This window comes from Thamnophis sirtalis, unplaced genomic scaffold (genome assembly GCF_051295495.1).
Source record: "Thamnophis sirtalis isolate CommonGarterSnake01/CBP01778 unplaced genomic scaffold, rThaSir2_p1.2 scaffold_12, whole genome shotgun sequence".
In the NCBI taxonomy this organism is placed as follows: domain Eukaryota; kingdom Metazoa; phylum Chordata; class Lepidosauria; order Squamata; family Natricidae; genus Thamnophis; species Thamnophis sirtalis.
In genome coordinates this window covers 38,106,407-38,120,614 of record NW_028261392.1, presented here as the reverse complement: position 1 = coordinate 38,120,614, position 14,208 = coordinate 38,106,407, and the positions used below count along the sequence as shown (strand labels likewise).

The following is a 14,208-nucleotide window of genomic DNA, read 5'->3' as shown; positions in this document are numbered from 1 at the left end:
GTCTGTATTAGGAAGATTAATGGAGATAAATATTCTATAGGGAGGATAAACAGTTCTCATGGTCACAGGATTTTCCTCTCCTTCTTTACTTGGGAGATTAAACTCTTCTCTCCACACCTTTCTGCTAAGAGTCATTTAATTCACTTGCTGCATCAATCGCAGTACGCTCCTGTTCAATATTTGATCCTCTTACAGGCTTGAGAAGAGGGTAGAATATCCTAAAATTTGGGTATTGCCAGGTGTTCTTTTGCTCAAGAAAATTCAATGGCATTATTGGGTGTAGTTTCCCCCCTCTTCCAATGTGTGAAAGGTTGTAAAGGGAGCTCTCTCAATGGATATTCTATTGTTTCTTTCTTGTGTTATGCGTTTTATATTATATCAAAGGATCATCATTCTTTCCTTTTACATAATAAAAAGTAATATGAACTGTACCTTTTTGGATGCTGTTACTAGTTAAATAATCATCTTAGAGATGTGTTATAGTATTCTAAAATATATCTACATTAAATTTTCAAGTCCTATCATGACAGTTGTTCATTAATGAAACAAATAAAGATGCGGGGTGGAAGTTGTGGTCAGTGCTCTATAGTTAATATTTGAATTGTGGCTTGTGATATGCTACCTTTGACTACCATGTACCTTATTTCTGCACCATACACATGGAACTTTTTTTTTGTTATTGATACCTTGAAATTTGTAGAAGGTGAAACAAACCTTTAAATGGGGATGCCTTTTTCCCGATCAACCAGCTCTGTGTGTTTATGTGTTAATCTTTGGCTTTTAGTGCTGTTTTTTCCTCTCTGATTGTACTGGAACTAGATACTAGTTACTAGTACTAGTAACTAGTTATTAGTTCTAGATACTAGATAACCAATTTTGTTGTATTTAAGTACAATGACAATAAAGATTATACTTATACTAGGAAAGATTACACAATGTATCATTGTGTCCATTGTGAGTGATTAGGCAACCAAATGAACAGTGTACCCTTCAAGGGGTTTCAGGATGCACAATAAAGTAAAAATGAGACCAGGGATTTATTTGTTCCTGCCATCGGATGTAGCACAGGCTTGTGATCAGTTCAATGCCCGCCAGATTTGATTAATGAGTGATGCAGAGGACTGTATTGAATCTACAGTGACAGCATGTAACCTTGTGATGATTTGTGCTTTTCAAGCCTTATTTGCAGTATTCAAATTTGGATCACCTTTTAAGATTTGTGTTTAATGTTGGTAGCTGGCATAGGGAAAAAAAGACCTAAAAATTGGCAACTGTCTCTGTTTAACTTTCTCTGATAGAGACGCATATTCTGGTAAAGATCTACCAATGGATGTTTACCCAGAGCAAAAAAAACATGTTTCTTTTCCAATGGTTACTCAGTGCCTTCTTATAAGTTAACTGTTTAAAAAGTTATGGAATTTTCCTCTTCTGAGGTTTCTCAGTTTTGACTCTCTCCTTAGTCACTTGTTCCTTGCTGCATTACTGTGTGATACTGGAGGTGCTTTTTTTTAATGCCCCAGATCCCTGCAGATCTTGAAAAACAGATCAGAACCTGGTATAATCCTGCCTAGCTGCTTCAGAAATAAGCACCGTGAGCTCAGCAATACTTTTCCTTTTATTATTTACCATTTTCATCTCCTGTTTTTCTGGCTTTGTGTGTACAACTTTGTAGGAAACGGCTTAATTAAATTATTCATGCACTGGATTTATATCCCATTTTTCCTCATGAGGACAGAGGCCACATGTAGGAATCCATTTTCCATCATGATCATCATGTGGCTGGATTGAGTATAACTGGACCAGTGTCTCCCACTGATATTTTAGGGTTGAGGGTGAACATGATCCTAGTCCTCAAGGTGATTGCTTCACTACATAGACTTCCTATAGTGAGCAATCACAAATAATAAACTTTTTTTCTCCTCCATGAAGATTGGAGACCTTCTTAAAATTGCCTTTTTGTCCATTTTTTAGAGAAGTTGCTCTTCTGGGATCTGATTAGAATAATCTGCAACACAGCTGCACAGCTAGTAAAGGAGAAAGGGCCACTTCAACATTTTTTTAAAATAGCAGTGGGCTGCAAAGGATTACCTGTCACACAGATCATCTGTTTTGGTGGCTAACACAATAATGGCAGCACTGGAGCTAGCAGCACTGGTAAGTCCTGGAGGCATTGGATGTGCTTGGCAGTGTGTCTTTTGGAGCAGCGGCAGATCGTGCTTGGCAGCAATGATATTTAGTGGCAGCAAATTGAGTTTTTAAAAAACAGTGGTAGGCATCAGAAGGCTTCTTGGAGGGCCCCATGCTATGCAGGCCTAGTTTAGAAGGCAATATATGGGTTTTATTCTACACAAGAAGTTTTGAAATTAATAGGTAATATTTATAGAATGCACAGATAGCTATTAATAGGCTATATATTTAACCTTTGTGGGTTTTAGTCTATATCTCTACTGATTTTTTAAAAATCTTTTGGAGTTTTCTTCACAATTATAACACTATCTTATTATTCTGTCTTTTCTAACATCTTTTTTGTTAAGCTTTTATCGTGATAAAATCAAGAAAATTGGCAGGTGCTTTATATTTCCATAAAGAAAGGATTGCAAAACAGAACAATGTTCCCTTTGTTTAATTAATGCCTTCAGAGTATATTGTACTTTTAAATTAAATAAACAAAAACATGTTTTGTCCTGAGATGCTTCAACCTAAATTGACAATAAAATCAGGAAAGCATGTGAGCAGGTGCCCTTAAGTTTTGTGTCCATGGTAGAACAAGAAACTAATTCAGCCTTCCCCTGTAAAATAATATCTAGGTCAGCTGGACTTAATTCTTTAGCCGTTATCAGTTATGTGATAGACTACCATATCAGTATCAAAATATCTAGCTTTCACTGTAGCATAAATGTACAATGATTATGATTTGAAGCTTCAAATATAGTTAGTGTCCTCTTCCCACTGTATGTGTCAGATAACGGATCTCGAGATTGTGGGTTGCCTTTCTTGGCCACTGGATGGCCACTGCAAGGTTGTATTTATGTGCATGATAAATCGATGCTGAATCACAGGCTCATGATTTGGCTTCAAGTGATTCATTCACTTAATTAAACTAACTTTGTGCGTCCTTTTCCATACAATTATAGAATAGGAAGAGACTGCAGAGTTACTTTAATCTGCTTGTTCGGTACAGGATTTGCTAGAGCATTTGGAATGGAAAGTTATCCAGACTCCATTTGAAGATCTCCAGTAACAGGAACCTATCACTGCAGAAAGCAACTGATTCCACTAGTTGATAGCTCCTAATGTAAGAAAATTCCTCCAAATATCTAACCCAGGTATACTTTCCTTTTAATTTCATCCCATTTGTCCTGTCACATATTGAAATAGAAAACAGGTTAACTGCTCTTCTACAGATGGTTATCGACTTAACAACCATAATGGATCCCAGGATTTCCATCATAAGTCATGATGGTCGTAAGTCAAAGCAGCTATGTAACCAACTCATTTTATGACCTTTTTTGCAGCAATCATAGAGCAAACACAGTGGTCCGAAAGCAAATGTGGTGTGTATAAAGCAAGTTCATTCCTATAATTGTTTTTTCTTCACTAGAAACCAGCCAAAATGGCTGGAATTTGGAAAAGAACTGTGTTAATCATGGTCACATGACCATGGAACGCGGCAACTGGTTGCAAAATTGAGCGAGTTGCTAAACACTCAAAACGGAATCTTGTAATTGTGTGTGCACACTCCACTGTCAGAACTCCATAACCAGGTTGTAAATTCAACTGGGGGGGGGGTATCTTTCATAACTTCAGTCACTAAGCAACCAATTATTAAGAAACCTGTACAGATGGTCCTCAGCTTACAATTATTCATTTAGTGACCATTCAAAGTTACAGCAGCACTGAATAAAGTGACCTGTGACCATTTTTCACATAATCATTGCAACATTCCCATGGTCACATGTTCAGAATCCGGTCACTTGGCAACTGCCATGTATTTATAATGGTTGCAGTGTCCAGGGGGTCATGTGATCAACTTTTGTAATCTTATGTCAAGCAAAGTCAGTGGGGAAGCCTGATTCACTTAACCATGATACTAACTTAAGGACTTCAGTGAATCACTTAACAACTGTAGCAAGAAAGGTTGTAAGATGAGGCCAAACTCATTTTAACAATTGTCTTGCTTACCAATGGTCATTATGATCATTGAGATCAATGGTCATTGAGCCAAGGTGGCGCAGTGGTTAAAAAGCAGCACTGCAGGCTACTGCTAGATCAGCAGGTCAGCGGTTCAAATCTCACCGGCTCAGGGTTGACTCAGCCTTCCATCCTTCCGAGGTGGGTAAAATGAGGACCCAGATTGTTGGGGGCAATATGCTGACTCTCTGTAAACCGCTTAGAGAGGCCTGAAAGGCCTATGAAGCGGTATATAAGTCTACTGCTATTGCTATTGCTATTGCTATTATGGGCTCAGTTATGGTTGTAAATCAAGGACTAACTGTATATCAGTGTTACTCAACATAAGCAACTTAAAAGGTGCTGACTGAGGAATTCTGGGAGTTGAAGTCCATACAAGTTAAAGTTGTCAAGGTTGAGAAACCCTGCTCTATACAACAAACATTTAAGATACCAGAAGAGTTCAACAATGTCTTTCCTTGGTCGTCTTTTCTCATTTGGTGACTAAGGCAAGCTCTAATTCCATTTCAGTGTGGGGAAATCTTTTGTCCTCCAAATGTTGCAGCATTATAATTCCTACCATTTCTACAGTGAAATGCTTCTTGGAGTTACTGTCAGTGTAGGTCAGCAATGTCCAGAGAGTCATAGGTTATTTTCACCTACATGAATGTCTAAAGCCATGGTATTTTGGTGATTGGAGAAATGTTGTATTCTGTTGTGTAGTGTTTTCTGGGCCGTATCTTGAGTATGACAATGACAAACAACACTTTTGGTGTTGACACCCTAAAAGTTTTTTTTTTTTAATTGGCAATCAGAATTTTTTTAATGTTCCTTGTGTTATAATTCTATATATGATTTAAACCAGTGATAATCAACCTGGTCCCTACCACCCACTAGTGGGCGTTCCAGCTTTCATGGGGTTTGCTGTAACTCTGCTTTATAAATTTTATAAAATTACTTCCTACTTTATAAATCACCATTACTGTGGAACTGGTGGGCGCTTAGAAAATTTTACTGCTAACAGAGACACAAAAGTGAGTGCTAGGTATAAAAAGGTTGACTACCCCTGATTTAAACAGTGAAACTAAGCTTGACTTCTGTAACTTCATGGACACCACTGAACAGTGTGCTTATTTGAACAAAACAATTTTTTTAAAGTAACCGTACTTACACAAGGCCAGGGCAGCTTGAAAAAACTGCTAGCAGACCTTAAAACCATTCTTTGTTTTCTAGTGTATTTGGCAGCTTGACCTTGTTAAAAATTTGTTGTTAATCTCTTCTGGCTTGTTTTGCCTTGATGTGATATACACACCCACCCATTGTGGCTCCTAAGCCATTGTTTTTGGTGGGGGATGGGCTCATATATTGTGCTAAACTAAAGCCAAGCACCATGTTATGGATTAGTGCCATGTGTAAATCAGGTTCTATTCTTACTTGTTAAAGACTTATGGTATTAAAAGTATTCAGTTCTATATATTTTTTCCTTTTTAGATGTTAAACTCTGCAGTTTTCTTCAATAGCTTCCTGTAACTCCAGTCCCCATCTTTAAAATATGATACAAGCTTTACATCTGGGAATTGGAAATATTTTTTACAGTAATAATGGAATAAGAAGATTGAAGGCAAAAAATGATTTATTTTTTCAGGATTGATAGAGAAGACTGACAATAGTTGGCTCAATTCCACGAAAACCATGAAATTTGTTAAGATAACTGTGCTAGCTTTTAAATGTAAATGCCTATAGAAGATAAAACAGGGCCTGATGAAAAAGAGGCTGAAATCTCAGAATTGCAGAAGGCTATAAAAATTAGTAAAAATTGGAAAGAAGTGTCAGGGTTGTCTGGAGGAAGAAATATGAAGTGTTCTTTCCTTTCCTTTCCCTTTCCTTGCTATTAAGGAAGAAATGGTAACACTTTTGTCTGCAAACATCCAAACCCTGATATTACTATTATGCTGATGGAAATTCAAGCAGGAAGTATTGCCATTCTGATTAGCGGTGCACAGTTGCAGCTGATTAACTTGCACACACTCATATTGTTACTTCCCTGTGTGACAATCCAGGTAGTCCCCAACCTACAATAGTTTGTTTAGTGACTGTTGAGCGTTACAACGCCACTCAAAAAAATGATTTATGGATTTTTTCACAGTTACAAACATTGCAGCATCCCCATGGCCACTTGATCAAAATTTGGATGCTTGGAAACTTGTTCATATTTATGACAAGTGCAGTGTCCCAGGGTCATGTGATCCCCTTTTGTGAACCTGTGACAAGCAAAGTTAATGGGGAAGCCAGATTCACTTAACAACCATATTACTAAACACCTTCAGTGAGTCACTTAACAACTGTGGCAAGTAAGATAGTAAAATGGGGCAAAACTCACTTAAGGTCTCACTGAACAACAAAAATTTGGTGCTCAATTGTAGCCATAGGTTGAGCTGTAAGTTTAGACAATTGATTGTTTTTATTTATTTTTTTGAGTTTACATAGTAGCCTAATGAATATATCTTGGATTTAGCATGTGAGCATTGCATACATTAATGGTTAAATGCATTGCACAGTTTCAAAGGAGGATGGTGTAGAAATGTATCTATTTCCCAAAATGTGATTCAAAGTCACAACCGGCACTGATAGTTTCCATTTTTCTCTTCCTTGCAGGTCCTCAGTATACACTTTGCTGGCGATATCACACTCACAATATACCAATGCAGAAACTTGCACGCTTCATATAGGGGTTAGGTAAGTCTGAACCTTTACACCAATATTGTATTTTTTCACTTCTCTTAATATTCTTATTTTATAGCTTGTCCATAAAATAAGAGTATTTTAAAAGGAAAATATGCCATATTGAATAGCAACACAGAAGTTTCATTTATTGCTATGAACATTAGTTATTGTTAAGGGGTGTGATGTCACCAGCAAAGTGCATCCTGGGCTGGCTTGGGCTGGCCAGTCACTGAGTACTTGGAGGTTATGTTGAGGTCTCAGTTTTGTGGACATTTTTGAGAACATTATCTTTTGGGGAGGGAGAAGGCAAAGGTAAGTTGCTACCATAAATGCCACTTCAACCTCTAGTCTTAAGCATTTCCATTGCACCATATTGAAGACCATCAATTCTAGTGTGTAGTGCGATGACTCTCCTGGACACATCCCCAGATACCTCTCCAGATGTCAGTTCGGAGGAGGATGAACCAGTCACAGGTGTATCAGGATGGGTGTTTGTCAATGAGAAGCTGTCTGAGAAGGATTTGGCTGAAAAGCAGCTGCAGCAGGACAGCCCTGAGGCTCCCGGTGCAGAAAGTACACAGCGGCAGCCGGTCAGTGATGAGGAAGAAAAACCGCCTTCTGCAACTGATCCAAGGGCAGACAAAAGGCAGGAGCAGCAAAGGTCATCCTGATTGCTTATGAGGAGGCAGCCTCGTCCCTTTTGATGGGCTCTACCAGAGGCTGGCTATTTAGCACAGCAGACTGATGGAGACGATGATGGAGACAACATGTTCATTTCTTAACTGCGTGTTTCCTGGTCGCTGTAATTCCTGCCTTGCTTTGGATTGATGTGGTGCCTTAACTTTGGAACATGCCTTTTGATTTCTGGATTTTTCTTGCCTCGTGAATCCTCTTGTGTTGTAGATTTATTTTTACCTGGTGGATTTGTCTTATTTAGGAAACTTTCAAGTGCCTTGTGGACTCATTGGCCATTGGTCTACTTTTGGCTGGACAGTTTTTAATTGGGACAGTTCTGGGGTTTTGGTGAAGGGAATTGCTGGGAAATATTAAATAAATATTAAACTCTGAAGTAAATAAAGAAATCAAGATCTTGGGAAAATAAGTTTGCTTCTTAACCTGTGTTTTTGTTTGATGTGACCAAATCCCCTATGGAGGGAGCTGTGGAGAGTGAGAAGAGAGACACTTAATCACTCACTCTCCTGTGATCTCTTCTTTGCAACCTCTTTCTTTCCCTAACCTTTCCCGCTCCGGATATCTTATCTGCCTTACGGATTGTTTTGTTTTTAAAACTAAAATTTTCCGTGAAGTAGTTGGTAAGGAGAGGGTTTGAGTGGAAAAATAATATTAACTAAATTCTAGAGTGCTTTGATTCAGATTGGATTTATCTTGTTCTGTGGCTTTTTTCTCCACTATAAAATTGAGCTTTGTAAAATAGCTACCCTGTTTCCCTGAAAATAAGACCTCCCCAGTATCATCCTTCTTTTTACAGCTAGTCCTCAACCTGACCCCAATTGAGCCCAAAATTTCTATTGCTAAACAAGGAACTTAAGTGAGTTCGCCTCAGTTTATGAGGTTTTGCTGAGTTGTTCAGCAAATCACTGCATTTGTTAAGAGTCATGTAGTCGTTAAGCATATCTGGCTTCCTCCATTGACTTTGCTTGTCAGAAGCTGCCTGTGACAAATGGTGATCACATGACCCCAGGGCAGTGCAACAGTCATATATGACAGTTGCTAAGCATACAAATTTTGATCACATGGCCAATGAGGATGCTGCAATAATTGTGTGAAAACTGGTCATAAATTACTTTTTTCAGTATTGCTGTAATTTCAAATAATCATTAAACAAATGTTGGTAAGTGGAGGGCTATCTGTACTGTTTCTCTGTTGTAAACACCTGTTCCTGTTTTGCTTTTCTGGGGGAAATTCTGGGGGAAATTTCATACATAGTATTTTGTTTGTTTCTGAAGATGGACAGAGTTTCAGTACAGCTGGGGACATGATGCAGGGATCTCCTATACAAAATCCATAATCTTTGGGTGGTCCTAAATCATCTTGGGTGTACAAAGCGAACTCTGATTTTTAATTTAAAAACTTCTGACAAGGAATGGTTCCATTTTCGGTATACACTATATGTTTTTTCACATGAACAGTATCTCATCATTTGGTTTGTGTACCCTAAGAAAGAATGATTGTTACAGGTAGTCCTCAACCTGCAACCATTGGGCCAGGGACCATTCCAAGTTATGACAATTCTGAACAAATGGTGGTTACATGGAACTGTCCTAGTATCCTAAATTTTCATATAAGCATGATCTGAGCTTGGTAACCCATTTGCACTTACTACCGGTTGCCAAGAACTCCACAATCATGTGATAACCATTTGTAATCTTCTCTTCTGGCTTTCCCAGGCAACAAGAAAGTCAATAAGAAAGCCAGCAGTGAATGTTGCAAGTCACTAGGATAGCTCTCCCCCATCCACTCACTGTCCTCCAAATCCTTCTGTGCTTGAATTGTGTCAACCACTCACATCCCTCTATATACCCTCCTCAAACCATGCAGAGCCTGTTCCACATGCCTACACCTGACCCCTACTTCTCATACATCCCGCTCACCCTCATGCATCCTCCTTAACTTCTCTGCATCTCCATGCATCTCACTAGTTTTGGTAGTGGGAAGTCTCTAGGATGTTGCCTCACATAATTACTGTGCAATTGAGTTAACAATGACAACCGGGACTTCAGGGATTGCCATCGCTAAGTGATGCAGTCAGATCCACCAACTTTGGCTTGGCACCTTGCTGGTATTCTACCATCAATCGGGGAATGGTGAGGGGAACAAGTGGGCAATAAAGCTGTATGCCTTTATTATGGGAAATTGGGAAGGGGGAATGGACAGTTGAGGAAGAACAGAGGATTTGGGAATCTAGTTTGTGCTGGTGTGCTGGCGTCTTCAAGGCCATTTGCCCTGAAAGTAAAATTTCACCAACCCAAACACCTGAGTATTTCCCAAAACATCTCGGCAGTGCTGGATTTGCTACTCATGGATGTGCCATGGGTGAAGGGCTAGGGGAAACCAAGGGTTTAGTTCTGTATTGGCATGCAGGAATTTTAGATTCTGTTTGACTTTTAATAAAAGTTACAATTTATCTTTTTCCAGACAGAATTCTGGATATTTTAAATTAGTCTAGTACGGGAATAATTTCCAGAATATTGCTTTTTGAAGTGTAGGCTTCCTTTGGGAATTACAGTTAGCACTGTTTGACCATGTGGAAGAAGAAAGCAGCCATTGATGAGAACAGCATCTGCAAAAGATGAAGTAAGAGTAGGAGTCATAGAGAATGGCAATTCATGAAAAGACGGATTGTCTTGTTGTTCATATGTTTAGTTGGCAATCTCTTGCATATGCAGTAAGAATGAAGTCTTAACATACTTGGACAATTTGATAAACTTAAAATAATTGATTGCATTTAGGATATGTTGTTGAAAAAAAGAAAAGATTTTGAAATGCAGTATTTGTTCTCCTGCCTATCACTGGCAATAATAGAATTTGCCTTGTGTCCTTGTAACTGTATGTTATGATGATGATGATGATGATGATGATGATGATGATGATGATGATGATGATGATGATGATGATATCCATTCAGTTGTGTCTGACGTTTGGCAGGTCTCATCACATCTTCTGATCTTGTACTACTTCTTTACATTTTTCTATGATTTGGTTGCTGTCAGCTTTGATGGTGAGTCGGTGACCCATATAAACTTACTGTATGTAAACCATAAATGTACTCACATGGTGATAGAGCAGTTAGGCCTTTCAGCAGATGTCCAAACTGGAGGAGAATGAAAGAGAATAATAAATGCATCATTAACTTTTCTTGCAAGCATCTGAGAAAGAAATTTTAGGTAATTTCCTCCTTCAGTCTCATTCTTAATCAGCAAAGTGGAAGCAGATAAAATTTCTGTAAGAACTTTTGCTGTAGAAGACAGATTCTCTCGGTTTTCAATTTATTGGCCCAATGAGAAATTTCTCACTTAGAAGGGGTATTTGGAGAAGATGTAAGCAGAGTGGGCAGCTCAGTGCACACAATTAAATCCAAGTTCCTTGCAAGTGAAGAGACAAGACGGCATAAATCACGTCTTCAAAAATTTGTAGTGCATTCATTTGTTAAATGGGGTATTGAATAGTCATTTTCCTTGCAAAGAAAAGATCACCATTTGGCGAATTGTACTTTGAGGTGGGGGACGGACAAAAACGAGCTGCTATACATGGCTACAAAAAAGTGACTATTACAAACTGCACACCTTAGACCAGGTAGGCAAGATGCTATAGTGCAAGCTTGTGGTTGTGCTAGGCGTCCCAGGGCCTCTCCTACCCCTAAGGCACACAATGCTCCACTTAACAACCTGCACGGTCACTTAACAATCACAGTGGGGAGAACAGGGATTGAGGTCATTAAGCAAGAAAATCACATTGGTACCTTGTTTAATGACCAGTATGATTTGTGACAATAGTTGTAAGGCTCCATTATGATCATAAATGGAGGACTACATGTCTGGTTCTTTAGGATAACTCATTCCCACCATCAGTAAGTGAACAAAGTTCACCCATTGCCACAAGATGCAGTGAGGTTCATCAGTTTGATTTGACTAAATCCATCAAGGTATAGGATGCTTAAGTCATGGCAATGTTCTGAATCAGTGTATGGTTTGAGGGCAAGTTGCTGCAATGCAGACTAGATTTCCATTTTGATTTAACTATAATTAACTATGAATAAAACATAATTTGTACAACATATTGGACAGCAATGGGCAACCTTTTAATGAATAAGGGACATACTTTGGTTTGGGGGAGCTGAAAAACAGATAGGAATACATCATTTCATTTTTAAAAAGAAAAGAACTGGAGACTAAAACATGGAGACTAAAACATATGAAGAATGGTTGCAGGAACTGGGTATGTCTAGTTTAATAGAAAGACGGACTAGGGGAGACATGATAGCAGTGTTCCAATATCTCAGGGGTTGCCACAAAGAAGAGGGAGTCAAACTATTCTCCAGGGTAGAACAAGAAGCAATGGGTGGAAACTAATCAAAGAGAGAAGCAACTTAGAACTGAGGAGAAATTTCCTGACAGTGAGAACAATTAATCAGTGGAACAGAATTTGCCTCCAGAAGTTGTGAATGCCCCAACACTGGAAGTCTTTAAGAAGATGTTGGATAGCCATTTGTTTGAAACTGTATAGGGTTTCCTGCCTAGGCAGGGGGTTGAACTAGAAGACCTCCAAGGTCCCTTCCAACTCTGCTATTGTATTGTATTGTATTGTATTGACTATGCCTCGTATCCTTACTTTAGAGTTTGCCAGATAGCTTTTATGTGTTTCCTAATTCAAGGTGGCTCAATGGCTAAGACACTGAGCTTGTCGATCAGAAAGGTCGGCGGTTCGAATCCCTAGCACCATTACTTGTCCCAGCTTCTGCCAACCTAGCAGTTTGAAAGCATATAAAAATGCAAGTAGAAAAATAGGGACCACCTTTGGTGGGAAGGTAACAGCGCTCCATGAGCATTTGGCATTTAGCCATGCTGGCCACATGACCATCTTTGGACAGCGCTGGCCTCTTCAGCTTTGAAATGGAGATGAGCCCCCTAGAGTCAGAAACGACTAACACATATGGGCGAGGGGAACCTTTACCTTTAATTCAAAATTATAGAAATTGAGATCAGCTTGGTGAAGGTGCTCTGGGTATTGTACATGCAGCACCCTTGTTCTAAGGCATGATCTGCTCCTTTGGATTTGGCTTCCCTTTGTAAATCCAGCCATAGGGCACTGTGCCGCTGGTTGACCTGAAGTTTTTGGACTTCTGTAGTAAACTAAAATAATGGAATGAACTGACCCAGCATCTGTGTAATAAAACATACAATGCCAGAAGTGGTTAAATACTATTGTGTTGTTTTAGCAGGTGTTCAGCAGTTGTAATATAGAATGTATACTATTGAAACAGCATTATTTTGAATAGATAATGGAATGAATGAAAGCTGAAAGCACTTTGTAAGTGTGATTGTTTATTCCATGATGTACGACGATTAATGATATGCTTGAGATACTTTCCGATAATTTATTACTGGACAGTGAAATATTTTGTTATAGTGTTATGCTTTTACAGAATGAAGAAGACACTGACTCAAATCCATTTTGACAGACTTTCTTATTACTTTAGAGTAATTAAAATATCAGTAATATTATATTATGGTGTTAATGTTTTTCTTAAAAGATATGCTTGAGAGTCAATGGAACAGGATTCATATAAAATACTTGGGCCAAAAAGTTGAGGAGTTTTCTTTACTACTTCTCCTGCCACTGTCCTACAAATTCTAGGTAAACCTTCCCCACTTTAGTGCTCTCCAAGTATGTTGGGATCTTCAAGCAATGGAAGAGGCAACTTGCCTGATGCAACTTCCATCATAACATTATGACACTGTGATACAGTATATGAATTTGTGCCCAACATCAGGCTGCAAGTACACAAGGTCCTATTTGCATTGGTGCCAAGTTTTTTTATCATTTTAATTGTAAAATAAAAAGGTGCTTTCAATTTAAACTACAACTCCCAGAACTTCTAGATGGAAGCAAAATCCAAAAGCAAGAGAACATTAATTTGGGGAAGGAGATTCACAGTACAGATATTCTTCAGCTTACAACAGTTCATTTAATGACCATTCAAAATTACATCATCACTGAAAAAAGTGACTTATGACCATTTTTCACACTTGGAACTATTGCAGCATCCCTTTGGTCATGTGATTTACATTTGGATGCTTGACCACTGACTCACATTCATGACAGTTGCAGTGTCCCAGGATTACGTAATCATCTTTTGCAAACTTCTGAAAAGCAAAGCCAAGATTCACTAAACAACCATGTTACTAACTTAACAACTGCAATGATGTACTTAACAATTGTGGCAAGAAAGGTTGTACAATGGGGCAAAACTCAACAGATGTATCGCTTATCAACTGGGGCTCAATTGTGATTGTAAGTCAAGAACTACCTATCTTTCTGGATCACTTTATAGAATTAGATGTTGGTGGCAACAGGTTTTAGCCACAAATAAAAAAAATGTATTGACTAAAATATTCTATACATTATTCTGCATTTGAGTCATAAAGAAATGCTTGAAGTTTTCTTCAGATAAAGTACTGTTAACCTAACAACTTAAATGAACTTATTCCTTATAATGGGGAACAAAGATGAGTTGATTTATTAATATTTCCAACTCAGGGCTAACTTGCCCAATTCTAAAAAAATATATCAGCA

The 14,208-nt window shown here is 38.4% G+C and overlaps 1 protein-coding gene across 5 annotated transcripts in view; it reads left to right on the top strand.

Moving 5' to 3' along the window:
- Positions 1 to 14,208, top strand: part of SLC9A7 (solute carrier family 9 member A7) — a 60,287-nt gene that overhangs the window by 975 nt on the left and 45,104 nt on the right. The gene's annotated exons all lie outside the window — the stretch shown is intronic.